General features: G+C 33.5%; 1 long non-coding RNA gene across 1 annotated transcript; it reads right to left on the bottom strand.

The window, feature by feature from the left end:
• Window positions 1-2,017: 2,017 nt before the first annotated feature.
• On the bottom strand, window positions 2,018-8,487 carry LOC122305732. The gene is made up of 2 exons (XR_006241218.1): window positions 8,456-8,487; window positions 2,018-2,628 (listed from the first exon to the last, which is right to left on the bottom strand). It is a non-coding gene; the product is annotated as an uncharacterized LOC122305732 (long non-coding RNA).
• Window positions 8,488-16,949: the final 8,462 nt, after the last annotated feature.

The following is a 16,949-nucleotide window of genomic DNA, read 5'->3' as shown; positions in this document are numbered from 1 at the left end:
AATTATGTCATTTTAATGACATGATATCTCATCATATTCTGAGATTGCAACACTCAAGAAGGGTTGGACACTCTCAAGTACAAAGAACCGGCCGACATCATTAATTCGAAGGGATAAGATCATGAAGGTTATTGTAAAATTATAAATTGAATTGTGCTACAGAAGAGATCTCTCGTAGTTTAATTTGTATGTCAATATATTACTTCTATGTACGTATAACAGACCTATGTAAGATCCCTAGCTACTCTCTAATAGCAATTGTGTGGACATATATACTCGAATCTGATCCTCAAACTAATATCTGTAATATATATGAATTTGTAGCTAGCTACTTGCATGAAGAATATTATTTCCAGCGCGCCTTTTCTCTTCGATCTTTTAGTTTTTATTTTTTTTGCGCTATGATTTTCTTGAAGATTTTTTAAATCAAGATGAACATTTTTAGAGAGACTTTGAGGAGTTTTATGAAAGTGATGCGGCCATATATAGAAAGTATATGTTTAGATTTTTTAAAAAATATTGAGAAATACTTTTTGTGAAACTTAAAAAAATTGGTAAGAGTCCATTATTGAAGTAATGTTAAATGAGTTGTATTTGTGAGATAGGTTTTTTAGAATAGTGAAAATCAATGGAAATCATTTGATAAAATTTATTTTTGAGAGATGATAAAATCTTGGTGTACATGGACCGGCAAAGATGTTTAAATCTAATGTGAGATACATTTTCCAAGGAAGTATGATTTTTTTTAAGAGGAAAATGTTATTTATTATTCTATTAATTAGCATCCTTTCATCATTAAATGATGAAAAAATAACAAAAAGTTTCATCATTTATTAATTATTTAATAGTACCACATCATAAAGAAATGACAAAAAGATAAAAATGCAAAAGAATCGAATAACATTTTTCTTTAGAGAGATTTTTTGTTCCCAAACAAGGCGTTATTGTGACATGAGTTTCCATTCGTTCCTAAACGATTAATAGAATTTTCCTTAATAAACAGAACTCAAGAATATTTGTATTGAGAAAGTGACATGTAACAGCTATATAATATGCTTGGCAACAAAGAAAGATAAGGCCAGTAGAGATCAAAGAAAAAGAAGACAATATGTTACAGATCACAAATTAGTTTGCACGTCATGAAATTTTCTTTCAGAGTCATTATCGAGGGACGTCACCTTTTTGGCTGTTGATTCATATATTGAAAAAACAAAACATGGGGCTTTGTGGACTGAATGCTGCTACGGTTACCGCTCCAGGAGCTACCATTACTAGTAGTTTAATATTTTTTTATTTTATTTTTTGTTTTTTTTACATGTATTTTTTAACACTTTAAAATATTTTTTTATAATAAAAATTCACAACATCATTAAAAAAATACTTCCTTAATCACTAAAAAAACTTAAAAAAAAAAAAGAAAGATGGTCAGCAGTAGCTGGGAGCGGTGGCCTATCATTCTACTTGTGGATTTTATCATTGATATTATTCTGATCAAATATAAAATGACTAAAATTCGTTGGCCATTCAAAACCCATCTCGATTCTCGACCATAATTTCATCGTAATCGATCCGGATTTTTTATATTTTTTGAAAAATCGTAGTTCACCCACTACTGCAATGGATGCAATCTCTCCAGATAAATTACAGACCAGTACTAATGGTACTTAGCAGCAGGCTGATATTTTTTGGACCAAAAAAATATCATAAATGTCACTGATTTTCAGAGGAGTTTATGACCAGTGAGTTGTGAGGGAAAAGGAGATATGATGACTGTTTCAAGGATAATTCACACGAATTTTATTACCTTGAACAATAAACTTGCTTGGAAATTGTTGTTAGCCATTTTTCTTAGAACTCATTATCATTTGGTCTAGAGAAGTTAGTGCTAGCGGCTGCAGCCTGCAGTCTGATCATATAAATATATATATATATATATATATATATACATACATATACATGCAGCTCTTATCATATATAATATGTCAAGGTTTTCATCAATAAGAGAGAAGAGATCATATTTACCAAACAACAATAATATTATAGATCATCCAACAACATGCTGTGTGTGTTTATGTGTGACTTTTGAAGAGCTGCACATAAATGAATCACAAGCAGACAGAATCCCAAATATATATCAGAACTTGAGTTCTAGATGGAGTTTGAAGGAGCGATATATATAAGACAATTGGTTTGAAAGCATATGTAGATCAGCTAGCATGCATTACGTAGACCCGACAGAGTTGGGAGAGAGGGCAGCGGCTGCAGAGGTATCGGCAGGCATGGAGATTGATCGCTTCATCATTTTAGCCGATGACCGATGAAACCTGCAACGGAACGACCCTTGGTGCGTCGTTGGTGAACACAGGCATTGGCCTCCTTTCGGTGAACTTGTTGATGCCACGTCGACGGCGCCTTCTCCACCTGATCTGCCACTTTTCGGAGTCTTGGAAACGTTAGTACTAAGGCTGCCTTGGGAAGCCATATGTTATATTATCTTTTTTGAGAGAGAGAGAGAATCCCCCAACTTAATATGCAAAGCTAGCTTCAAGATAGACAGACATGAGGAATATATATACACCTATGTGTGTGAATAGATATCTTGAGAGAAAGAGAGAGAGAGAGAGAGCGCTTAATTCATGAGAGAGAGAGATAGACGTATAATATGAGTCTTAGCTTACAGTATTCGATTCGTTTAAGATTTTCAAACTGAATTTAGCCATAAGCAATCTCTGTATTTCTTTATCAGTCCATGCAATTTGATAAGATAATTGGAGAGGATCTCAATTATTTTACGCGTATAAGAGAAGACGACAAACTAATATTATCCTTTTAGAGTGTGAGGGAAGAACAAATAATGCAATCAAGTGGTGCCCAAATTTGATTCCTCCTTGTTTGTCCATAGTGCGAGTAACAAAGCAGAAGAAAGCTCCTTCCTATCTCTTGTCAAACTTCAAAGATCAGGATTCTGCTTTAGTTAGGTTCCATATATATGTAGTAGCTTTCAAAATAAGATATGGGGGCACAGTACTACTAGATCCCTATAATTTTGTGTAATTTAAGTAAAACAAATATTGTGGAAAAATAAAAAAACATTTATCTTTAGAAAACTACATGAGATAATCAAACCTTCAAAAAAGCAGAAGAAACGAAAGGTGCGCATGCATCACGTGCTGCCACTGGTTGCATGGAGAGATGAGGTTTACCAAGTGGGCCGTCGATATTACATGTGGCTAAATTTACGTACGCTTGGCATATTTTCTGATATAATTTCCTAATCACAAAGTTTACCAACAGATTTTGACCACCTTTGCATATATACATATAATTCTCGCGTAGTTGGGAGCAATATTTGGTGGCTCTGATCTCATGATTATGCATGGGACCCTAGATCATCGCGGGACTGGCATGCATGGTCATGCTGCAGAAACTCTCCATGATCAGTTTAAAAGCTCTTTAGTCTTGAAGTGCGGAATTACCATTTTGGACTGTTTCCCGATACTTTATCCATCTCAGTTCCATATATCTTTACCATATTCTGCTGATCCCTGTATGTACGTACGCGCGTTATAAGACAAACATGAGTCTCTTCCTTTCTCCATATATATCAATTTGGCTTTATGGAACAGTTAGCAACAACGACAATTGCCTCCCAAAAATATTTGGAAACGGCCAATGAGATGATCAACTGATTTTCAAGCAAGATTCAGCAAATGAGACAAGTCATTTATTTCCTTTTTGGGTAAGGTGACTGTCCTTTATAGGGGTATCAAATCATGTTAACGGGTCATATTCTTGTCATGTCAAAATATGTATATTCACTACAAGGATTTAGACTTTTTGCAGCGCTGAAAATCCTTGCAAAAACCTCCTAAAAACGCTGCACTACATCAGCTGCAGCGTTCTAACCTTCCTTGCATGATCGCCGCTATTAACTTTTTATTTTTGACCAATTGCAGCGCAACATGAAAAATGCTGCTATGAATTTCTTTTGCAGCGTTTTCGCATCGCTGCAGATACCAAAATTCCACGCTGCGAAAACCATCTGAACGGAAGCTCATAAACGCTGCAAAAGATTAATTGCAGCGATATTTATCCTTGCTTTTATATAAATTTTCGCTACAATAATATTAGGAAACAGCAGCGTTATTTTGTTGTCGTTGCTTTAGTTATTTTTTACAATGCTTCTAAATCGTTGGAATAGATCCTTCAGCGCTGCAACTGGTTAATTACAAATGAAACATTTACGTATGTGCGCTGCTTTTGAGAGTAGTAGCAACGTCAAAATATCGCTGCAAAAAATTATAAAGCGTTGCAAATAAGCCTAAAGCAGAAGCAACAATTTTTTATTTCGTTGCTTTAAGAATCTATTGCAACATCATAACAGCGCTGCAAAAATATATAATGCATTGCAAAAACCTGTAATCTACAAAAAAAATGTTTCTTTTATCATTTCGTTTTAGATATTACAACGTAACAAAAAATGCTGCAATTGGATTATCTCAGCATTTTATATATCTTTTGCAGCGTTTTGAATACTTTGCTATTGGGAATTTGCAGCAATAAATAAAAAGCTGCAATTATCATATGTCACTTTTTTTTTCCCTCTTTTCCGCTTCTACTAACGGCGTGGGGGTATATATATATAAGTCACTAAATTATTTAAAAGTCCAATTTAGTGACTAATTAATTTAAAATACCTAATTATTTATATGCCCAAGCAACCTGATTAAATAATTTATTAATTTTGTTTCAATACCTTAAAGTACTGCACTTAATTAAAAGTCCAATTTGTTTCAAATCTTTTTCACCTACACGCCAATGACCACAATGTTCCAAAAGCCAATAGCAACTGCTTAGCCGTTAGTCTACAAAATAGAAAATCCTGAAACATGATACATCCAAATGCACTGATTATTATAACCTATTAATAAGAAAAAGCACATTAATGTAAACACATTCATTCCTTATAGCATTTTTTAAGCAAACACACTCATTCATTCATCTAAATCCAAAAGAGTAATTCACATTAATGTAGTTCATGGGCTATACATGGGGTGGTATATGGGAACCAAGAAGTTACAACTTACAAACTACTAAATAAATAGAACACATTTTAGCTTCTAAACATTAGATCAAACCGTCACTACATTCTCTTAGATATTTCAAGCTATCCTGCTCTTCATATTTAAAAATGATAATCATACCATGTGCACCTGGGCATTGTAGATCAGGCCAGAACAACTTCAAGACAACCGCAGCAATGTGTGGGAAATTCATTATCGCACTCTATAAGATGCTGAAAGGAGCCAACTCCAACCTGCCAATGATTAATAAATTTCTAGTCATATGATTGCAAATACTTAATTATAGCGATTTGTCCTATGACGCAATTTATTTTTTTAGAAGTTCATGCCACAGTAGTATTTGGAGTTGCTAAAAAATATCTATTGGGTGTTGATCAAAGATATTTACCCAAGAAACAAAAAACTGATCAAATCTCACATTATACTTAGAATAAAAAAGATTGTATATTAAACATAATGTCTAACTACTTTAGAGTAGATTTAAAACCAAGCATATGATAGAAGAAAAAAGTTTACCATATTTATTTCATAATCCATTGCAGCATTGACTCATGAGTTGACGGGGATAATAAATTTATCCCCCAGGTTAGTCACTTAGATGAAACTGAGCTGTACAGCCATCAAAACTGTAAAATTTCAGTAAAGGAGTGGATATTCTTAATTATATTTAGGTTGGTTCTGCTCTTAAGATGTGAAAGATTCCTAATTTTCTTGAGAAGGAAAAACAAAAGCCTGGAGATAAGAAATGTGGTATATAATCCAAAGCTACTTTTAAATGGAGTATCTAACCCAAAACTCCAATAAATACAAAAGCATAACTCCTGATATTCTTATCGAAAGCCACCTATTTGAATCAGTCATGGTATGCAACAGAGACACTTAATGGAATTCTAGTGTCTTCAAGTGTAAAAGCTAGTATGACAAGTAACAACATGCAAAAAAGTTGTACGTAAGGTCCCTCAAACAGAATTTTTTGTGTCCTCTCATCTCACTAAATAAACAGGTTCATTCATTCAACAAGATTGGGTATTTGTGTACCTGTTGACTGCTCTTCACAATTCCCTCCATGGAATCAACAATTTTCTGCTACCATCAGCTAGAGTTTTGGTCTTCTTGGAACTTCACATGTTGGAATGTACAATCTAAAGGGAGTAGCTTATAGTAGTGACTTTGAGGATAACAAACCTGGGGCACATAATTAAAGAACAATTATGTGAGCAGCAGTAGTACATCTTTTTACCATTGTTTTGGTTCTATAGTCATGCATTCTCTCATTGGTGGCCATTGCATAATGCAAACATTATATTATATAAATGCTCATGTCATTGAAGAAAAAGTCTGATATGCAGCAGGATCAGAATTATTGTACTTCAGCACATAATTAAATTTCATTTAAAGAAGCAGTCATTAAACATCTTTGCACACATGCTTCGAGTTCTCGAGTCATGCAATAATCTCTCATGCCATTAGTAATGATAAGGCATTAAAATGGTGCAACAGTTTTTACACCCCATCTAACATGATTGCTATCTGCAGCAATCAGTGAGTAAGCCTTTATGATTTTTGTTCTCTGCATCACCTATCCCAGACCATAGAATTTAGCTCTTTCTATATAAGTTAAGTTTTGTAGTTATGTAATTTAGTATTAAGAAATCATCCATAAGTCCCAAAAAATCTGACATGCATAATTCTTGATATGTTTATTAGAGTAGATGGTATTTTTATCATGGAGAACTCAAATGTATAGAATTGCAAGATAGAAAAAAAAGGCCAAAACTCCTACAACAGTAATCAGAAGGAATAGTTGACCAAACTAAGGAAGATTCACATACCTCTAGTAGCCAAGAATTTTCTTTGTAGAGCCTATCAAAATATACTGCCCACCAAGATTAATCGGCACAAAAGGAATATATTGGATTATTCAAATTGTCCAATGCATTTGCCTGAAACAATTGAACATATATTATGGGAGTGTGTTTCAGCTAATGATGTATTGAGCCAATGTTCCAGAACAATCCATAAATGCAAGTGGTCATACAAGAGTTTTAGAGAGTTGATGGAAGACATGTTCAACAAGTCAGACAAGTAAGAAATGATAGAGTTGTCCTTAACTCTTTGGAACCTCCGGTGAGGAAGAAATCAATTAGTGTTCAAGAACATTTTGATAAATCCTTAGACTGTTATACACAAAGTGAAACAATTGCAGCTGGAATTATGTAGAGTAATCGAATCAAGAAACAAGCATCAAGTCTCTACAGAAAACAGAAGGACAGTTACATGGGAATGTCCATCTCAAGATTTTTGTAAAGTCAACCGGGATGTGGCAGTTGATAAAAAAAAAAATTTAAAATAGAAATAGGAGTGGTAGTAAGAGATGAAAAAGGCAATTTTTTAGCTACCTTGAGGAAAAAACAAGACTCGATGCCTAATCCTCTTCTAGTAGAGGCCATAGTAGCATGTATAGCAATAAAATTTGGACTAGAATTGGGTATGAGAAAAGTTATACTCGAATGAGACTTTAAACTAGCGAAAACTCAATCTAAAGAAGCAAAATGAAAGCTACTTTGGGATGATCATAATTGATACTCAAGCTACAATGACAAAGTTGGAAGCATGTATAGTCTGTCATACTCCTATGCAAAAAAACCAAACGTCCGATCCGTCCGAATGATCTGATCCGACCTGATAAAAAAAAACAATTTAGACGGACTTTTCGAGTCAAACTTGATAGACACCAGTTTCAACCGACTAACGTTTAAAAGAAAAACTCACTTTTAAGTTTTTTCATATCAGCCCTAGCCGCTAGCCCTCTCCATTCCCTTCGTCATCTCATCACCTTCATTTCTCATAGCCTTCGTTCCCCTCTGTTTGTCATCAACTAACATTTGAAGGGTGATGAATTGTTCAAGAGAGCCTCTTGAGCTGGTCCTTGACCAGACAACAAGGACCACCAAGACTATAACCTTCTGGAGAGTTTCAATGGCTATGAATATGTAGTTCATCGTGTAGGGGTTGTTGGTGGAGACCAAGTGAAAGGAAAGGAGAGGCAAAGCAAAAAGAGCTGCAAAACGGTTGATGCATGAGCATTGGTCGGGGGTAAATATCTTCCACCATTTGAGAGAGTCGTAAGCTAAGATCATAGCCACATAGTGAGGCACAACGACTATGAGGACGTGTCTATGAGAGTGATCGTTTCAGTTGGCTTTGAGTTTGAGGATTACCCAGAAAGGAAAATGTGGGTGAGGCAAAATGACCAAACGAGGGGTGTGGCTAAACGAGGGGTGCAGCCAAACGAGGGGTGCTTTAAGAGTTGGGAGGAAGAAGCCCAGGAAAACTAAGCAGAAGAAGTTCACCCATTGTCTCGGAAACACAGAGAGAGAGAGAGAGAGAGAGAGAGAGAGAGAGAGAGAGAGAGAGAGAGAGAGAGAGAGTTGGGAGGGGATGGTATAATGGGAGGGCAACAAGAGATTAGATTGATTTAATTTTACATCACTTCAATGGCAGATAGCAATAAAAGCCAAGTGCTTTTAGGAACCTTTTTGTATTCTTATCTTTTTTGGATTTGAAAAATTAGAGAGAGAGGGAGGAATGGGTATCTAAGATGGAAGAAAAACCAATTTTGGGAGTGAGATGGAAAAGAGAATACCAAACATCAAGTGCGAAAGAAATGAGATTGAAAGCAAGAGGAAAGGGGAAAACTGAAAAGCTCAGAGCTACAAGAAAGCTTCCGCAGATTCTCTCCCCTTCCGCACGTTTGTAAATTAATCAGTTCTTTTCATTAATATTCATTTTTTAGTATTTTTTTTATTTAAAAAAATTAAATAAAACGGGTTGACTGGACCCGAATTGGTCGGATGGTTGTCCGAGTCCATATGGCTAAGCTGGGTCGGATTGGGTCAAAAGCCTAACTAAATTCATCGGGTTGCAAGCCTAGTTTGTCATATAAACAGAGAGGGCAACTCTACTGCCCATAGTCTAGCAAAAGCAACTATATATGTATCAGATTACATTGTAGACAAGGAGGAAACTTCAATGTTTTATCTTATCATGTAGAAAAACATGACATCAATGAAGGATGATGTTTCTCCAAAAACAAAAAACTGATTTTCAGGTAGGCCTTGAGGTTTAAAGCTTTAAACTATATTTGCTAGAAATCAAAGTGAGTGTATGACTGTACAGTGACTTTATACCAGGATCATCAATGAACCTCCAAAATTTCTCTACCCATTAACCATCTCACTCTCTATAATAATAATTTTTTTTTTTTATCTCTTTGTAATTAATGCATTCTTTTATTTGTTATTTAAATACTTTTTTATATTCATTTTCATAATTTCCAACAATATATACATCAAAATATATAAAACCTGTCTAGCAACTTAAATATTTAACTTCATTTTCGAACACAAGGTATCAAAATATATACAAAATCAGTTTCATGCTCATATCCAACTAGCTAGAAATCAAAATATGTAAAAATCATGTCCACCACAATATATAAAATGAGATGATTATGCCAAATCCAATGCAAAGAGTTATAGGTCTAATTAACTAAGTTACATTAGCATATGGCTAAGCGAATGCCAATGCTCATGAATGTTGTGATTGGGCAAATGCTGCAATCTCATGTTCCTTGAAAGAAACTTTTATAATGGTTTTTTTGGGATAAAATGAGTGCAAATGTAAAGCTCACTGATCGTCCATGAAAGATGAAAGCCTACTATGATAGCAAGGGAAGGAGAAAGAGACGGTCTGATAATAGACAATGCTTGATCGGATATAAAAGGAAGATGTCATGACATAAAGCTGCAGACAAGACATAAAGCAATTGGAAGGGAGAGAAGATTAGGGTTGTTAAAAAAAGAAAAAAAAATTAGTGGATTGAAAACCGGATCAAACCCAATTAATGGATTTGGTCCAATATTGAATTTAGTTGGATTCGATATTAGTTTTATTTTTTTTAAATTAATCAAAATCAATTTAATTCTATTTTTTTTTTAAAATTAGATTGGTTCATATATATATTTAAATTTTTTATATTGTATATAATTTTTATATATAATATATAATTATATATAAAATGGTTTTGTATTATATGATAAATTATTAATTAATATAATATTAAATTTTAAAATCTTATATCACTACAATTTATTGTATTAATAATTATACTAATATTTATAGGTCAAATTAATAGTTATACTATATAATACTATATATTATAATATATCACTATAGCCTATAATATAATTATAATATACATTATAATATACTACAATATATTATCACTATAGTATTATATATTATATAAATATATAATATAATATATTAAAACTGAAAAATTAGATCGAACTAGACTGAAAATCTGTAAAACCAGAGATATCGATTTAGGAGGATTACCGTTACGTAATCAGTTTTAAAAAATAAAAAATCGATATATTCCGCGATTTAATCTTAAATTTTATTCCAATTAAAATCGAATCGATTCCCTAAAAAAAAAATAATAGACGGGAAGGTTGGCTTAATTTAGGGATAAGATAGTAGACGGGGAGGTTGGCTTAATTTGAGATGGAGATGACAGCTGTAGAAAGAGAAGAATTGGATAGCTCAAAGACATTTTTCCTAAAAAGAAGTCCAAGGGAGTAATCATAGAGAGCTCAATAATGATGGAAAGCTTGTATCGAGCTCTATTTATATTGAATTTTACACATGGACCTATGGACGTAAGTTTTAGTAGTGCAAGGTCACGTAAATACTGATCTTCTTTATTTCCTATCATATATCATTAAACAAGTCACGAATGAACATCCCAAGCAGACTATTACCAAGAACCAACATGTGAGATCGAATAGATCAGAGTCATCTGACCATATTGTTGAGGCCAAAAAAATTAAAAATATCAAATTGGTATAAGTTCGTTAATGACTTTGAGTTCCCTGGAAAAAATAATAAGATCGATTTCGATAGGCCAAGTAGTATTAAGAATCCTTATTTTCATAGATACCCAGATTCCAAAAGCACACAGCAAGTATAGTATATTTTTTTTCAAACAACTGGCAAGGATAATCGATTGGCAAGGATTAGTTGCACCGCTCACATGGTCAAATATTGTTAAAATATAAAATAAATAATAAAAATATCTATATTTTTATATCAGTTTAAATTTTTTAAATAAAATAATGATTTCACATGTAACGTAATAGAGATCCTAAGTTTAAATATTGGCTCTATATTGAGGGCCAGTCTACTACAAGTAAAAGAAATGTTAAAATATAAAATAAATAATAAAATTCTATATTTCTTTATCAACTTAAATTTTTAAAATAAATGATAATGATTTTACAAACTATGTTATTAAGATGACTGTTATTATAATTAGTAGTCTTATTGTTGATGATTTTGTCGGTACATAAAAATCTGCAGCGGAAGAACAATACATCAAGCAATCATATTTTTCGGATTGGTATTTACGATTGTTCACATGAGCTTTTTGTTTGACGGTGTTCTTTGTTCATCTCACTTGATCCAGTAGCTGTTTCATAGTTTCCTTCCGCCTCTTCCTTCTCGTGGTGGCAGTGTATTACTTTCTATCTTTTTTAGGCAAAGGTTACATAGAGAGTATGAAAAAGTGTAGGATTATAAACGCTTGAATTAAAAGATTTTTTACAGAAATATATATATATATATATATATATATCTATACAACTTTTTCTAGGCCTGCTACCCACCCTATACGACCCCTTGCCCAGTTGCCCCCTTATATGTCTGTCCGTCTCAGTTGACCGGATGAACGAGTTTTTTATCCCTTCCACCGATAGAGTTGGCTAAGATCAACACCAAAACAAAGATCTAAAATAAATCTAAAAATAAAAAAATAAAATAAAATAAAAATTAATTAATTATAAATTATAAATTAAAAAAAAAAAAAAAAAAAAAAAAAAACCTCTAACTACAAAGCATGAATCTAGTTTGAAAATACAAATCTAGCTTGAGAATACAAAATAAATAAATAAATAAATGAAAAACATAGATCTATCTTGAGTGACATGTGGCCATGGCATGGGGTTTTACCCAGACAAGGAGAAGAAGAAGAGTAATAGAAGAAGAAAAGAAAGAAAAGAAGACGAGCATGGGAAGAAGACAACTAGGAGAAGAGAAAATGAGAGGGACTCAAAGGCGTTGGAAGAAATAGAAGAGAGAGAGCAAGAGTTTGTAAACTTAGGATTTGTTTATAACTTAAATAGTAGGCATACAGGCAGGTGGGTACCCTACTCGTGCCCTACACCTATGCCTAGGGTGTGCGAGGTGCCTACTCATGCTCTGTCAGGATAAGCGGTATCGCCCAGGCTAGGGGCGGGTGACCCCTCCCCCACTCCTAACTTTTATAATAACTAAAATAAAAATGAAAAAAGCTAAATGTAGTCGGTAAGAGAAAACGGCGAGGCAATATGATGTGGCATGTTTTAATGAAATGGCGTCATTTTATTAATTGGAGAAATGATGCCCTTTTTTTCAGATCCTTAGGTTACAGCCTCTATCTCCTCCCCCTTATTCCTTCGCGTTGTTGGTGCCATCAGCTCTGACCACCACGTCAACTGAAAAGAGCATGCCGAGAGTTGTTGACCGTGCAGTGCACAGCGTACGGCGCTGCCGAAGAGGTGTTGGGGACCTCAATATCCGCGACGAGGCCGGAGACAAGGTTGGCTCCATGGGACTCACATCTGGAGCGAAGGAAGGAGTCCAGTACCTCACAGCAGAGCATGGCGATGAACTCATTTGTCCGAAGGGTCTTCCCAAAGTCCTTGTTGTTTTGAGGACTGTAATCTCCATACTTGTCGCATCTGAGTTCTTTGTTTAGTCTTTTTTTTTTTAATCTTTTGTTGAGTGTAAAAGGTAGTTAAGATTTGATTTTGGGTGCAAGTTGTGACGTCCCCAAATTCCGTTTGGGATCGGATGAACATTTGAAGCGTCGAGACATGTAACACAAGGTTACATGCCCCCGTTCATGACATATAAGATGCAATATTCCTAACATGCATCTAACAATATGCAATATTCGCAGCGGATAAATTTTTTCTTTAGCAATACTATGCACCAAATTGAAAATATCCCAAATGTTTAAAACATACTTCATACATAAAAATCCATCGAACAACTAAGATCACAACACTAGTCCAAAATGGTTATGATCCAAAAAGTAGTAGAGATACAACTCAATCATACAAGTAGTAATTTACGTTAATTACTATATCAACATTTATGTTGCACCGTCACTTAGTCAACCGTGTCTAATTGATCAGCTCCTGATTCTCCTTCAGGTCCTGTAACAAGATCTACCATTCGGGGGAATGGTAGTTGGGACTACCAAAGTGAGATTTGATTACAAATCTCAGTAAGTTAACAAAAAACTTCCACACAAGCTAATGATGCATGGATGACAGTAAAAGCATAAATGCATAATCAAATTCATAAGTAATTAAAGCATAACTTGGAGTACAACATAGCATAATTGACATAACTTAAATTGAAACATGAACTGAACTTGATCTGAAACTTGACTTAGCATGAACTTGCTTTAAAACTTGAATTAACATGAAAAATACATACTCCACAGTTGTTGTGGCCCCATGTATTTTACGTGTAAATACATACTCCACAATTGTTGTGGCCTCATGTATTCTACGCAAACTTGACTTAACATGAAAAATACATACTCCACAGTTGTTGTGGCCCCATGTATTATACGTATAAATACATACTCCACAGTTGTTGTGGCCCCATGTATTCTACACAAACTTGACTTAACATGAAAAATACATACTCCACAGTTGTTGTGGCCCCATGTATTCTACGCATCACAATTGTAATTAAATACATACTCCACAGTTGTTGTGGCCCCATGTATTCTACACAAACATAATGTACTCAAGATGAAACGTGACTGGAATACAAAAGGACTGAAGCCCTGACGTAACATAACGTGACTTGAATATAACTTGAAATACATGACCAACTTGAGATAGAAACATTTCGTAACATGGCATAACATATAATAGACAACATATTTAACATGACATATTTGCAACAGTAAATATTACATGACTTGACATACATGTAATAGATGGCATACTTAGCATGACGTACTTGTAATGTACAGTAATACATAACAGAATATATTATGTAACAGATAAAAATTGATGACAGAATAAATTCTGTATAATAGAAAATTACGTGATAACTTGGCATAGCATGACATATATGATAACACACATACATACACTGTAGTTCTTTTACTTAGCACACATACACAGTAGACTGCTAGTAAGTTAAAAGCTAACTTACCTCGATCTCCGCGTTTCTTATAAAACTTCAAGTGCGATCACGAGGAACTGTAATTAGTGATTCTAAAAGTTAGAACTAAATCACTAAAAATTTGAAATATGAAAAATACTAACTTAAAGAGTAAAATTTTCATTTTACTCTCTACATGTGGGAAAATGACCGTTTTACCCATAACTTAAGGATTTTGCATACTAATTCCAAAAGTTTCCAAAATTTACATTTTTCATGTAAATTTTGTCCTAAATTTAAATATCAATTCAAAAAAATTTAAAACAAAATACAACTATGAAGAACACACTATGGCCGAAACATCCATAGGCCATTTCCCTTGATTTTTGTTGCAATTCCTTCCAACTTCAAAACTCATGCTTAAACCAAAATTTTGCAACAAACATCTTACAATCCTAAGTTCAAAACCATATTTAAAACATCCATTTAGAAAAAGCTAATAATTAATACCAAACTTTTTTGTAAAAAGATCCAAGCACTTGAATCACAAGTTTTGACCTTAAATCAAAACATCTCCAAGAATTTCAAAAAATCAAATCTTACTTCTAACATATTCATAATATCATCCTAACATCAACCATGCTTTAAATCATCAAACTAAAGTCACCAAAATCACAAAATAACATTTGGAGTTTTTGGTTTTACACTTAGTCCAAAAACAGAAACTTTTTCCTCAACTAGTTTTGATAAATCTCTTGATCTATGACTTATAAATATATGATCTTCAAACCAAACCATTACATGGTTTAAAAAGATGTCCTAAAATATATATAAGCTTCTAATTCAAGATCACATGGTTAGAAATTAACCAAAATATAAATTTAGCCAAGAATATCCACACTTTGGCTTATCTGAATATCTCTTTGCATAAAATTTCATATCTTTGAAACTAACATCAATTATATTCAAAATAATAATATAACATGTATATAAGATGTTTAGGATCCTCCAATAAAATTATCAAAGTCATTAGAATAGGTTTAGACCACCAAAGAGTTAAACTTTCTCAAAACAGAAACTGCTTTTCTTCTTCCAATTTCTAAGTTTCTAAATCTAAGAAAATATTTCATCAAAACCTTTAATCATGCAAAAATCCTCAACCAATAGTCACATATACATGTTAAAAATACTCCATAAAAATTTTGGATCAATATCTATCCATTAGTTTGGTCAAAAATTCCAAACTATAACATATTCTCCAGTTTATCTCCCAGAATGACCTTTCTATAGTTTACACAATATTTGACTGACCAAATGATCTTCAAATGGGGCAAATAAGATATCCATGTAAACTAGACTCAAAAAGGAACAACTTATATGAAGGAGACTTTATGATAAAATACTTACAAAAGTTTCGAAATGGGTGTACAAAAGACCTCCTAAAAGCTGTCTGAGAGAGAGTGTTTGATATTCTTTCAATGGAAAGTGTAAATGAAGATAATTTCGTGGGGAGAGGTGGCTGAAGATACTTATAGATGAGATATGGAAGAGATGAGACTGGAGTTGAGAGTTGAGTGTAGTTTTCTCCTACCCAAAAAAAATCTATAAATGATTATCTTATAATATTCTATCCAATAATATCTAAAAAAAAATCAACTTAAGATATTTTTATCTAATAATATCTATCAACTCAAAATATTTTTACCCAATAATATTCACGAAAATTACCTCAAGATATTTCTTTTTATCCAATAATATCTACAGTTTTGAACAGGCGTTTTGTCCGAAAATATGAAAAAATATTATTGGGCCATAAGACTTTAAATAATCCTCCGATTCTAATGGCACAAACCATAATATATTTTGACACTTCTAACTATCTCCAATAATCAAAAATAAACTTATGATACCATAGTAAATAATAACACTAACTATATAGTTAGACAAAAACCTATACGATTAATGGATTCGTGAAAACTTATGAGATTTTCACGAGATTCCTAAAGTTAATAGAAATTTCACAATTGAATTTCTAACGGGCTGTTACACAGGTGAGGTGACGAAGACAGTCTTAGCAATCATGTTCACGGAGGGTCTTGATAAAAATGGGTGTCGATGGGTTACAGAGGCTAGCTTCACTAACTCAATTCCCACTTTCTTTTTTCTCTTTTCTGTTTTCTGTGAATGATTTGCTTTAGTTTTCTTAGTAAGTTTTGCTTCTTCATTCTGTGTTGTGATCTGGGTATGTTTTAGTTGGTTGTATAATTTGTCTTTCCAAAGTCATGATTTAAAAAAAAAAATTAAAATTCTAGCCTCTGTTTCATCAGAACGAAGCTCATTCTCCAACTCCAATCTGAGACCTCAGATAGATCCCATTACCAACATTCGCATTGTTGGTGGCAAGGGATTTGGATTGCCTCCTCCAGCAAAGTTTAGAAGCAGGCATTTGCTCTCAAATGCCATTTCAGTACCTACGGGAACCTAGAGTAGACGCACTGCATTATGCTAGTAAAGGGATGGAACCAATTAAAACGAGCACGAAGAAGAAGAAACACACACAAGATATAGACGATT

Source organism: Carya illinoinensis, chromosome 3, assembly GCF_018687715.1.
Source record: "Carya illinoinensis cultivar Pawnee chromosome 3, C.illinoinensisPawnee_v1, whole genome shotgun sequence".
In the NCBI taxonomy this organism is placed as follows: Eukaryota; Viridiplantae; Streptophyta; class Magnoliopsida; order Fagales; family Juglandaceae; genus Carya; species Carya illinoinensis.
This window is presented reverse-complemented; position numbering and strand designations above follow the sequence as displayed.